General features: G+C 41.2%; 1 long non-coding RNA gene across 2 annotated transcripts; it reads left to right on the forward strand.

The window, feature by feature from the left end:
* Nucleotides 1–10,116, forward strand: LOC118219676. Of its 2 annotated transcripts, none has more exons than XR_004763811.1 (3): nucleotides 1–274; nucleotides 2,854–2,919; nucleotides 8,642–10,116. It is a non-coding gene; the product is annotated as an uncharacterized LOC118219676 (long non-coding RNA). The 2 variants fall into 2 exon arrangements; XR_004763812.1 differs by lacking the exon at nucleotides 1–274 and adding an exon at nucleotides 1,372–1,685.
* The last annotated feature ends 1,701 nt before the right edge of the window (nucleotides 10,117–11,817 follow it).

The raw sequence follows: 11,817 nt of genomic DNA on the forward strand, positions 1-11,817 counted from the left end.
GTGTGAGCGGCTGATAACAGCCGCTTGAGCCTCGCGCTCCACACCCAGCTGCCCTGCACGCCGTGACTAACCCTTCAGTCGCGCGACGGAAAGCGGAGTCACGGATGTCTAGCGCGCAGCCCACGTTCGTACGGCCGCTGCCAGTCAGCCCTTCCGTCAACCGCAGCCTTTCCATCGCATTACATTTATTTAGCAGACGCTTTTATCCAAAGCGACAGGTACAAAAGTGCATATCAAGGTCATTGGAACAACTGCAAAACACAGGTTTGATAAGGTAGGCTACAATACTCGTTCTGTAACATTTATTCATAGCCAAGAACACAAAGTCCGGTTCACACGGTGAACATTATCTCATTAAAAAAACACGTTTTTTTATGAGAATGCCAAGTTACTCACACATACAAGACATACACCGTCTATAACTCATTCATTCAGACTGCCAAAATCCGGGCCTGCCATTAAAAGTAATGATATCAAAATGACGCCAAGTTACGGTACTACAAACAATATCGGCTATCTTGCCTCACCGAAATTAAATAAGATGTATTCCAAAGCAACGCTACACAATATTTCCTCAATTCTTTCAAGTCACTTGGCCCTGTGTGTATAAGCATGCAGTACATGGACAGGCCAAACATATGTGTGGATGGCTTTCTCACAGTCAACATTGATTGAATAGGTGTCTATATGTCCAATTTGTATTGGTATGTATGTATTTCGCTGGCCAGCCTTTCTGTTGCGTGAATGATTGTATGTTTCTTGGTATAAATGTCTGTTCGTAAATGTGAATGTAACATGCTGCGAGGGAAATGTCCCCATGGGGATAAAGAAGTTCTCTATGTATGCATGTACTGCTCTGGCGAATGAGAGGCATCAACTGTAAAGCGCTTTGGATAAAAGCGCTATATAAATGCAGTCCATTTACCATATGTTTTCTGGAGAAATATGCTTCCTGTAGTTACTCACCGGCAGTTTTCTACATGAATTTCAATGTGTTCCATGAGGCAATTCGAAATATTTGACACTTTGATCTGACACAAAGTTTGCATGACATTGTGAAATGGTAAGATTACAAAACACAGGGCCAAGGGCCAAGTGACTTCCTCAATTCTTTCAAATCACTTATAACTACAGGAAGCATATTTCTCCAGAAAACATGTTTATACACACAGGGCCAAGTGACTTGAAAGAACTGAGGAAATATTGGGTAGTATTGCTTTGTAATACATCTTATTTAATTTAGGTGAGGCAAGATAGCCTATATTGTTTGTAGTACCGTAACTTGGCATCATTTTGATATCAATACTTTTAATGGCAGGCCCGGATTTTGGCAGTCTGAATGAACGAGTTATAGACAATGTATGTCTTGTATGTGTGAGTAACTTGGCATTTTTGTACGTTGAAAACATGTTTTTTTTAAATGAGATTTTAGTTTACAAGAAATAACTAGCAACTTAATAGCGGATTGCAAAATGTGAACATTTCCTAAGCATGAAACATGCTAGCTAATTAAAACTTCAATACAATCTAGCATTACTATATAAATGGGGTTATGATGAGGTGAGGCACTAAGAAAAACGGCACCTGGTCTCGCCTAATACTCACACAGCAGTACCCTGGTCTTTGGGCTTCATTTTTAGTAGCAACGCTGCGGCTCTCCACTAGAGGGCAGTGTGCAGTAAAACGTGAGTAACGGCTGCATTTGTTTTACTCCTTGTTTCTGGGTCTCCGTTTAAAGGAGTACCATGGTGGTTGAACGTGACACTTCCCAGTTGTCTTCAGGCAACAACAAAACAAATGTGCATAATTTTTTTATTCTTCAGTCATTTCAATGTACTTTAAAATGTATTTTTCTAAGCCTAAATTTCCCACTATAAAAATTCACCCGAACCGTCTGGGCGTGTGTAATGAGAACTGTCAGTTAGCTATGATTGACAGACCGTTCCCCGTTACCATAGCTACCCCCATGATACGCGCTCTCTTTGGGAGACTGAATTTTCACAAGCTAGCTAGCTTAGTAGTATATCAAGTATCGATAGATAGCTAAGGTAAGGACGTTGACTTGTATCCAGTTACAATTTTTGCTATCTAGCTAGCCAAGTTAAGATAAAAGCACAACTATAACGTCCTCATAAAAGCGAACTAGCAAGCTAACGTTATCGATAACATTGCCTTATGAAAGCAAACTTAAGCACCGCAGTTAAAGGTAACTTCAGTATTAAATTTAATTACTCCGAACAATATGGTGTCCTGACGTTACACAGTTTGTGTTCAGATATAATTGTGCTTGTTTCTCATTTCATACTTCTAGTAGTCTGTCCTCACTTTAATGAGACGCTTTGTTCTTTTATTAAAGACGTGTATTTTATTATGAGTTTACACGAGTACACGTAGAATAGCGGCCCCAGCAGGCAAATGCATCTAATAGAAAATATTATATGACCCTATTTACAGTAGATTAAAGTTGTTCATACAAAAGGAGGGGTAGATAGAAGCTAAATAAATCTATAAGTACCCAGCACATGCCTGCAGCCCCAACAAATATCTGCTAAGACAAGATACTAATAAACAGCACAAAGCAGAAATAGGCAGGCGAAACAAAAGACGACAGTAAATTACAAATAACCTGAATAAACTGCCATTTTAGGGCTTGATCAGGTGTACATGACACATGTACAGCAGTTAGAATACGTAGAATTAAACTTACTGATGTCATATAATGTCTTTCTGGTTTTTAACACAACTCTGACATGAGAGGCTTTCAAAAGCAGCGCATTAAATACTCCTTAGCACTTCAGTTCTCCAGCCTATCATCTCCAGTTTTAATAATCATTTTCCTCCCCTGTGTGTCAGGGCTGTGTGCATCCACTCAGCAAGAAGGATCACCCAGCGCAAAATGGCGGCTGTGTAGTATAATGGGTAAGGAGCTGGTCTTGTAACTTAAAGGTCGCAGGTTCACTGCTGTCGTACACTTGAGCAAGGTACTTAACCTGCATTGCTTCAGTTATATGCCCACCTGTATAATTGGATACCATGCAAACGCTATGTAAAAAGTTGTGTAAGTCACTCTGGATAAGAGCATTTGCTAAATGCCTGTAATGTAATGCAATCACAGGGTGAATATGAGAGGCTGAGATCAATAACATACTCTATAAGCATGGAAATGAGAAGTATGATTGTTATCATAAGAACTTGAATTCAATCCTAGAATGTTTTTTTATTATTATAAACATTTAATGGAAAGTGTGAGTTTTTTTTTTCACTTTTTCTTTTAGTTAATTTTTTTTGGTCAATACAGCAATCACCGAAACAATTTTTTTGAAGTTTCACTTGCATTCATTTATTTTTAATTTGAAGGTAAATGAAGACAAATCTTAATACAAATTTTTGTAGTTTTTTTTTTTTTTTTGGATCAGCCTGTAAGTAAATAGCGAGCTATATTGAGAAGTACTGTTGTTGTTTTTTCCTTTTAAAATACATTTTCTGGCCTGACTGATGCAGTGTTTTATATGTCCCAAACGCAGTGAGACTGCTGCTGTTGCACATAGAGGCAGAACGCATGCTGCTGAATTCAGAACTGGACCAGTCTGGGGTATCCGCGCAGGGCCCCACTTTATTTCAATTCATGTTAAAGCTTTTTGGGGGTTTTCATATAAAATATACATCTACAGAGCCACCAAGCTAAACGGAAGAGGAACGCCTCGTTTTGCATGAATTCTGGAGAGCGCAGAACAGCAAGCCCTAGCATCGCGTGTCCTCCAAAATGCACGTAGCGCATCGCACTGCCACTTCTCATTCTGCGGTTAGTATAATCACCCGAGTTTCCCGAACAGCTCACTGTAAGCTTACTCGAGCCCTACAGCCTACAGTGACTTTCGAGCATATGTTTCTATCGTTAACCGGATGTGATTTGCAATATGTAGCAATTGAAAAAAGTTAGCTTTATCTGTGGGAAGTCATTGCGGTATATATTGGATTACTGATACACTAGCGCCCTCCGGCCTCTCAAACGTTCCGACAGCTACGATTGGCCGAATGGTGATTTATTAAGTGACGCGGGTGGCGCTGAAACACCTCCAGCTGGGCTAGGGATGTGTGCCCCACAGAGCGGTCACATTCCTTCCTTTGCCAGCGTGCCATTGGTGCACATTTTGTGACGTAACCACGGCGTTCAGCTTCAGAATCTCATTGGGATGTATTGATCTTGCCATTGCCATTTCCCCTCTGGAAATCCAACGTCTCACAGAATCTTCAAAGGTAGATTTCCAACAGCAGATAAGTGCTTTTGATTAGATTAGGGGGGGGGGGGGGGGGGCGTTGGGGGTGAAGCTCCTAATCAGAGCTTCACTCTGTGGAGTAGATGCAAGTCTTGTCTCCTAACGGATCTGTTCTGACTCTGAAATTGCATAATAGTTGTTCAAAACAACGTATGTTTTTGTGTCACCCTAGTACAGGCATTAAGTAACCATAGTTAGCCATTTTATAATGCAGCCATTATCATATTCCCCGGTGCTCTCTTTGGATGAGAACAAATAGTGACCAAATCAGTCAACCCAAAGCATACCTATAGAATCTAAATATTCTTGCTTGATTACCTGATTTTTTAAATTTATTATTTTTTTTTTTTTGGTGATTGTTTATCAATTGTTCATTAACTTGAAGTGTGTTTGTATTTTCTAGCTTTAGATTAGAAACCCCTAACTGCTCTATGTCTGCCATTGTTGCCAACAAGTTGTCAGAATCTTTTCTAAATATCTACAATATAACTTATTACACAGAGATCAATCAAAAATGTTGAGTAAATCTGAAATAATATGGAAAAACCACAGAAAATGAGCAAACACAAAGTGGTGATGGTCATATTATTGTCCTTGAATGGCTGACCTCTGTCAGTCACAACATTTGTTGGGTTCTGTTAAATTTCATACCTTTTGTCACTGCTGCAAAAGCTTATGTTCTGATAATGTTTCCTGTCTCAAATGTCCAACATAAAATTCTGCCATTGGGCAAAAAACACTGTTAATGCATAATAACACTGAAGGCCTGCCCATAAATATGCATTTTAAAATAAATATGCAAGTCAGCGTATGGCTGCAGCCGAAGAAGTCAGTTACGTTCATATTGTATAGAAATGTGACTCCTTTAAACAGGCCTTGATACAAACAAGTATTTTAGTGCATGCAAGTTGAGGGTTTGGAAGTAGATGTTCTTTCCATCGTGGGATCATTTAACTACAGAAGTAATACGCTGCGTGCCCGCTCAAATGTTGCTAATTGTGTGGGGTTTTTCAAAATTATTATTAAGACTGTGAAAGAATCAGCCCCGGTTTGCTTCACTATGTACAGTGTCCTAAGGTAAACAAAAGGTAACGAACGATGATTTGAAATTCTTAAAGGAGTTAATTCTAGGAGTTCGTCGCACACCTCTGGCGTGTTACGTTCACAACACTTGTAGTATGTGGCTGATAATGAGCACACTACCCAGACAAACCACTAGAGGGCAGCACCGCTACACAAAATCCATGTGGATACTAAAATCTTGCTCCCTTGAGTCAAAATTGTTTGCCGTCCCGGTCTGGTGCTGCAGCTGCAACTGTCTGTATCAGCTTTTGTTAATCTGGAGAATACAGAGAGCACCTCAAAGCATTAGCGGATAACAAAACATGAGTGTTGTTTGTCCTGTAGTTCACAGAAGTCTGCATCTTATCAGACCCTTGAAGTGAAACAGACTGTTTACTGTGCTGACAGAGAGTCAGCAAGTGTGATGAAGAGACAGTGCTCAGTTGCAAAACATCTGATTGGATCAGCATTAGGTTCTCCACAATACAGTGTAATCATGTTTTGTATAATTGGAAAACTGATGTCATTGGGGAACAAGTTGGTGTCTTTGGTGGTGGGGTGCTGACTAAAGATCTTTATACCTGTGGGTCAGCGCCCAGCCAGATACAAAAGTTAACCCCGGTGTGATATGCTTACAAAGCTAGTGCAAGCAGGATCATTGATCTATACCGTTTTCTCATGATTGTGTCTGTTTGATGACTTCGATGGTGTTTTGCTTCGATTTGTTTTTTCATGTAAGGGGAAGCGTGCAGTGGTTCGAGGTTTGAGGCTTGTCAACACTGCTAAGACTACGTGTGTTCCTTCACCACTCGGACACTTCTGCTGTTTGGTTTGCAGACGGGTTCTTTACTGTTGGTGACCTTTACGTGATGAGTTTGGTTTTTTTAATTGTCGGTGACCTCAACGTGCCATTTGGTGTATCTGAGGGGTTCCTTACAGTCTTTCCTCCTCATACGATAATGTATATGAAAACATTCACTTACCATGCAGTTGCTCTGTATTTATTATTATTATTGTGATTATTATGATGATGATTATTATTATTATTATTATTAATAATAATAATAATAATAATAATAATAATAATAATATGGTTATTATTATTACATTTCCTATTGAAGTTGTATGAGAAGATATTGCGGGATTCTGCTCCTTTTAAAGTCCTAATGTCAATACAGATCCTTTGCGGTGATATCAGAAAGACAGCAGGATAGCACAAAGACTAAATCGACAATGAATCATTGGCATTATACGTGAGACATTCCCACTCACGTGTGGATCCGTCGATTCACGCTGTACACAGAGGTCTGGAGTACTGAGGCATCGCATTGACACGAGAGCCCGTGCAGAGTGGCATGCACGTGAGACAGCGCTGACAAACCTGGAAAAAAGAGCCGGTGCATCTATCAGTAACCACGTCGTCGTCGGGCGTGGGCGCGAGGTCGCGTACATCAAAAAGCCTGCCTTAATTGCCGGGTCCTCTGCGATCGCCGCGATTCAAGGGTGACGCTGGGAAAAACGTGTTGACATGGCAACCGTTCCTCTACTTTTCCGGTCCCACTTTGTGGTGGCCTGCCTCCTTCGGGCGCTCGAAATTGACCTTGGGGGGCTTGAGCTGTGCGTCACTACCCCAGCACTCCTGTTCAAGAGCATTTGAAAAATAACGAAAAATAATACATTTTAGATTCAGATTAAATTGTACTCCGCAAAAGGTCACGGTGGCTAAAGGCGAGGAGTACCCAACATCTGTTATCTGTGTTCTGTTATTGCCTTAGCATCCCCTCCCCCCCCCTTTTTTTTGTCCTATGCAATTTATTTGTAAATTTGCTCTATTTATGAGTCATTTGATTTTTATAGCATGCCCTTCATAAACAGGAAATAGGAAAAATTGTTTTGTATTGGTCGTGGAGGGGAAAACACTGAGGGCTTCAAGAGGTGAATGCTTTTACTCAGAGTGGTTTCTCCCTTTGCAAGCCCTTATATATGTCCAGGCCTATGATGACTTGTGCCTGTCTAGGACTAATACAGTACCAGATCTTAGATCAATTGCATAAATGCAACTCCAGGGTAGCTAAATTTTACGTTTTTTTTTTTTTTAATAAATAAATTTTATGTTTAGTTTTGGTCATGTCCCAAATGAACATGTTATTGCGCACTCTGGGCGTTGATCGATAACCTAGGGCAGAAGTTCCTATTTTTGGGCTGTTCTGCACAAGCCTGGTCTTTCACAGTTGGCCAACTAGACTTTGTTACTTTTGCATCACTTTTGGCCCATAAAATAATCACTGATGGCATTGATAAATCTCTCTGACTGGGTGATTTTTGGTTTTGGTTTTTAGAAGTGGGAAAAAATTAAATACTCCATAAAAGGGTCAGTTAATACATTATATTCTGCGTGGCAGGTTCTTTTACCTTGGAGGTGTTTCCCAAATATTTGTGCTGGTCGCCTGGCCTCTCCTCCCTGAGGGCATTTAGCAGAGTTCCCCCCCCCCCCCAAGTTCATATTATGGGTCTCCCTATAAACATACACACCATGGAATGCTCTGTATGGGCATGTTTAACTGTTCTTAAATACATGCTGTTATGTTATCATAACTGTTTCAAAGGCAAGAGAAACTCGAAAATGTTTTAACTCCCACGCTTTCTTTATCATTTTTAAAAGCGTTTTCCTTTTCCTCTGCATGTATGTTAGGGAAGGTAAAAAAACGGGGAAGTGGCAGAGCCGTGTTTTATTTGCATCCTGCCTTTGCAACATACATTTATCCTCCAATAAAAAAAAATTGATTAAAAAATAAATAAATAAGAAAAAAGGTTTCTGCCTTTGGATGCACCTTTAGGTGTGGAACTCACGCACTTGGTACATCACATCATTAAGACTGGGCAGAAACAAGGAAATTCTGCTGTATTTACCTGCCTACACAATGCATCAATGAGTGTAAATGTAGAGGGGATAAGCCGGGCCACAGGTACGCTTCCAGGGCAAACATTCAGACTTCATTGTTACGTGCAGTAGTTCCTGGTGTCAAAAATGAACTTTTAAAGTCTGGTGAGGTTAACGGGCTTTTAGCTCAAATGTTTGCAAGTTGGATTTTCAGTTAGGACACTGCTACGCTTCCCTTTAGCTAGGTACCTAGCCTGATTTAAAAAAAATAAAATTATAGTATATATTCAGCGGTATTTTATATGATGGGCTCTGGGTAAGGGCATCTAAAATGCTGGTGATGTAGTGCAATTTGCTTACACGTTATGGTCTATCACCCAAGACAAACTTAACCCTCACTTCCTCACACCTGTCCACACAGACACACCCACTGAGTCCGGCAGGCACAGGGAGAGCAGCATCAAAAAAAGCGCCTGCAAGGTGAGATGGGGTAGAAACGAAGGGGACTGTAATGAGACCGGAATCAAGGGGATCACATGACTGCACAGAAAACAACTGGAGGTCGAAGCAGAGAAGAGGAAGGAGGAGAAAAAAATGCAGTAGTGTGAAAGAGGCAGACATATATCACATCTGATAAGACGGCAGTTAACAAGTCCAGTCCTCATGTTAACCACCACCCGTGAGTCAACAAATGGCCAGCCAATCACAGGCTGCCTCATCATGAGAACGGAGCTCTCCTGCTCAGGCCTAGTAGACAGCAGTCAGTCATTCTCCTGTTTCACGCAACACACTTGCATACAACCTGATGTATGCCTGTTTTTATTTCACAATATTATGAAACTACAATGTCATTTTTTAATTTTTTTTTTTTACAGAAACGTGAAAGTGTGTGCACGGAGAAAATGATTGAGAGAGATGAAAAGGATGCTTCATTTCTCATGGGTAAAATCGAAAGGTCCCCAAACTTGGTTAGTTGATGGCGTGTTAATAAAGACTCCATCTGTGTCGACTAACCACAGTGAGGTGACAGTTTTAATGTTTGATGCCGCTTCCTCTCTATGATCTGTTTGACCTTGGAAAGTCGGAGTTCTGTGTGTCTGACTGACTCACCAAACCCTTGGCTTTAGCTTTGAGAGTCCAGTCTATATTCTTAGGCCTTTTGCTACACCATTTACAAACATCGTTTTGAAATAGACTGTTAAAAGAAAAGTAAAACATCAAATTATTTCTACATGCTATTCATATTTATATATCAGACACTAGAATGACTGAAAACATAATGTCAGCATGGATGCAAGACACAAATCTTACATTTACATTTCTTCGCAAACTCGCGCCTGCTGAGTTAATGACAGTGATCGCTCAACTTGCTGAACCAGTTTTTTTTTTTTTTGAGGAAATAAAATACTGCTTTTAATTGTTAGTCTATGTTAAGGGCAAATGGTAATGAAATCCTAGCCATTGTCACGTATAAGTGACCCACCAAATGTAAAATTCAGTTATTTCAGTTAACTTCGATTAATTCAAACCCGTGTTTTAAGATATTAATACCATACCATGAATTACAAAGCGCATCGTAGCAAAGAAGAGGCTGTGTATTTGTTCTTTCCATTTGAATGACAGGACATTATGAGTTAGGTTGGATTAACCCATCTTTTCCACATGGAACACCAATGCTAACCAATATGGTGATCTGCGTTTGAATTCATGTCTTTACTCACTGCACTGCTTAAATGCTGCTGATCTCTGAACGTCATTACAGATGAACGTGTCTGGCATCAGCTAAGACAAGTGTCTTTTGTGTTTGCTAGCCAGTGTTTTCAGGAGAAACCCTGGTGCTTTTTCGCCACTGGGAGATTACAGCGACTCAACAGCGAGTAAATCATGCTAATCATATGCTTGGCATGACGCAAAATGTAAATGTTTTCAAGAGACTGTGGCATTCGTTTCGGCGGTGAACCGGATTGGTGCGTGTGCTCTCTCCGCCAGCCGGGCGCAGCCGAGACCAGTCCGGCTCACCGCCGGACCTAATTGCCGCAGTGAGCCACTGCTGATATGTTTCAAGTGTGCTTCACAGCAGGGAGGAAGTATAACATAAAAGCACACATCACATAATATTGATTAGGATGGCGGTATGGTGTCTGCCATCTCTGTGGCTGGGCTGTCGCTCTGCTCGGAGGTGTGCTACTCTCCAATATCCCTACTAGCCAATACCCCTACTAAGCTCAACCCAACATACCGCTACAATAAACTACTCATTTACAGCTCGTGTAATTATTTCATTGTTCTCCTCCTTTGAGCGAACAGCTGTCCCAATATTTATAAAAGCCCTGACCTCTGGCTCCTTCCTGGGAACGGCATTCTAACTCGAAAATGTTTAGAAAGTAGCCTAGTTAAATAGATCAATAAAACGTATTGTTTCAGCCAACTTAACGTGGCCCATGCTTGGAGCAATGAGTCTGGTGTTATTATGAGAATGACGCCCACTTAATTCAGCCTGGCTAGCTTGGGAAGCAGGACATCATATAGTATCTGGGGTATGCAAAAATACTGTTGGCCTTGATCAGGCTGAATTAAGCGGGGATAATCGTCATAATGACACCAAAGTAATTGTTGTAAGCATGTGCCATGTTAAGTTATAACAATTACCCCCACTCAATTCAGCCTGGCTAGCTTGGGAAGCAGGACATCATACTGTATCTGGTGCGTGCAAAATACTGTTGTCCTTGGTCAGATTGTCATAGGGACACCTCTGAGCTCCCTTGGGTATAACTTCGTGAATATTACGGTAGGTTATCTGAGATGCACCTCGGGTGATTGTTGTGCAGTTTGCAGATTCACCAGTCTGTGAGATTTCATGCAGTATAGCACGTAATATTATACAATGAGGACTGTTCTACTCCGTCCGGCGTTCTGCCTCAGGCTTAAACGTGAGCTCTTCTGTGTCATGATCTCAACCCAAAATATGATTCTCTCTGATCAGCTCTGACGTCACTGAATCAGAAGGATCGGTTCTACGAAGTGTTTCGGATAGAACGTGTGTTGTAATTGTTTCCTGCAACGCTGGAGACGCGGAGCACACAAGGCGAGACATCGCCGCCCACATACACGCATGAGTGTGGACGTGACAGAACCAGAGGCATCTATCCAGTAACCCCGAAGTGGCCTTGTGCTGTTGCAGCTTTCACTTTTAGGGCAAATGAGAGATTTCATTTTGGTCTTTTAAAAGCACGACAAACACTCCTTGCCAGTCCGTCAGCCACCCCACCATTAATATAATAAGACTGTGAATTGGTAGTGCGCTCAACCCCTGGGACACATCGGCCCAAACAAACTGCATTAGTGTCTTGCAAATACATTACATTACAAATACTGCGTTAAACCCCATTTTATGGAACGAAGTATTTCATTACACGTATATCTGGTACCCTCAAGCAACCCATAAGCACACCACTCCCTAATGATACATACTGAAAGAGAACTTCAGACCGCCCAGCGAACACATCAACTGTATGATTCACTTCCAGGTATCCCGTGCCGCGGTCCAGTCACAATTCAACACGAACAGCATTCAACCTAATAAAAGCGCCTGCGCAG

This window comes from Anguilla anguilla, chromosome 2, assembly GCF_013347855.1.
Source record: "Anguilla anguilla isolate fAngAng1 chromosome 2, fAngAng1.pri, whole genome shotgun sequence".
Classification (NCBI taxonomy): Eukaryota; Metazoa; Chordata; class Actinopteri; order Anguilliformes; family Anguillidae; genus Anguilla; species Anguilla anguilla.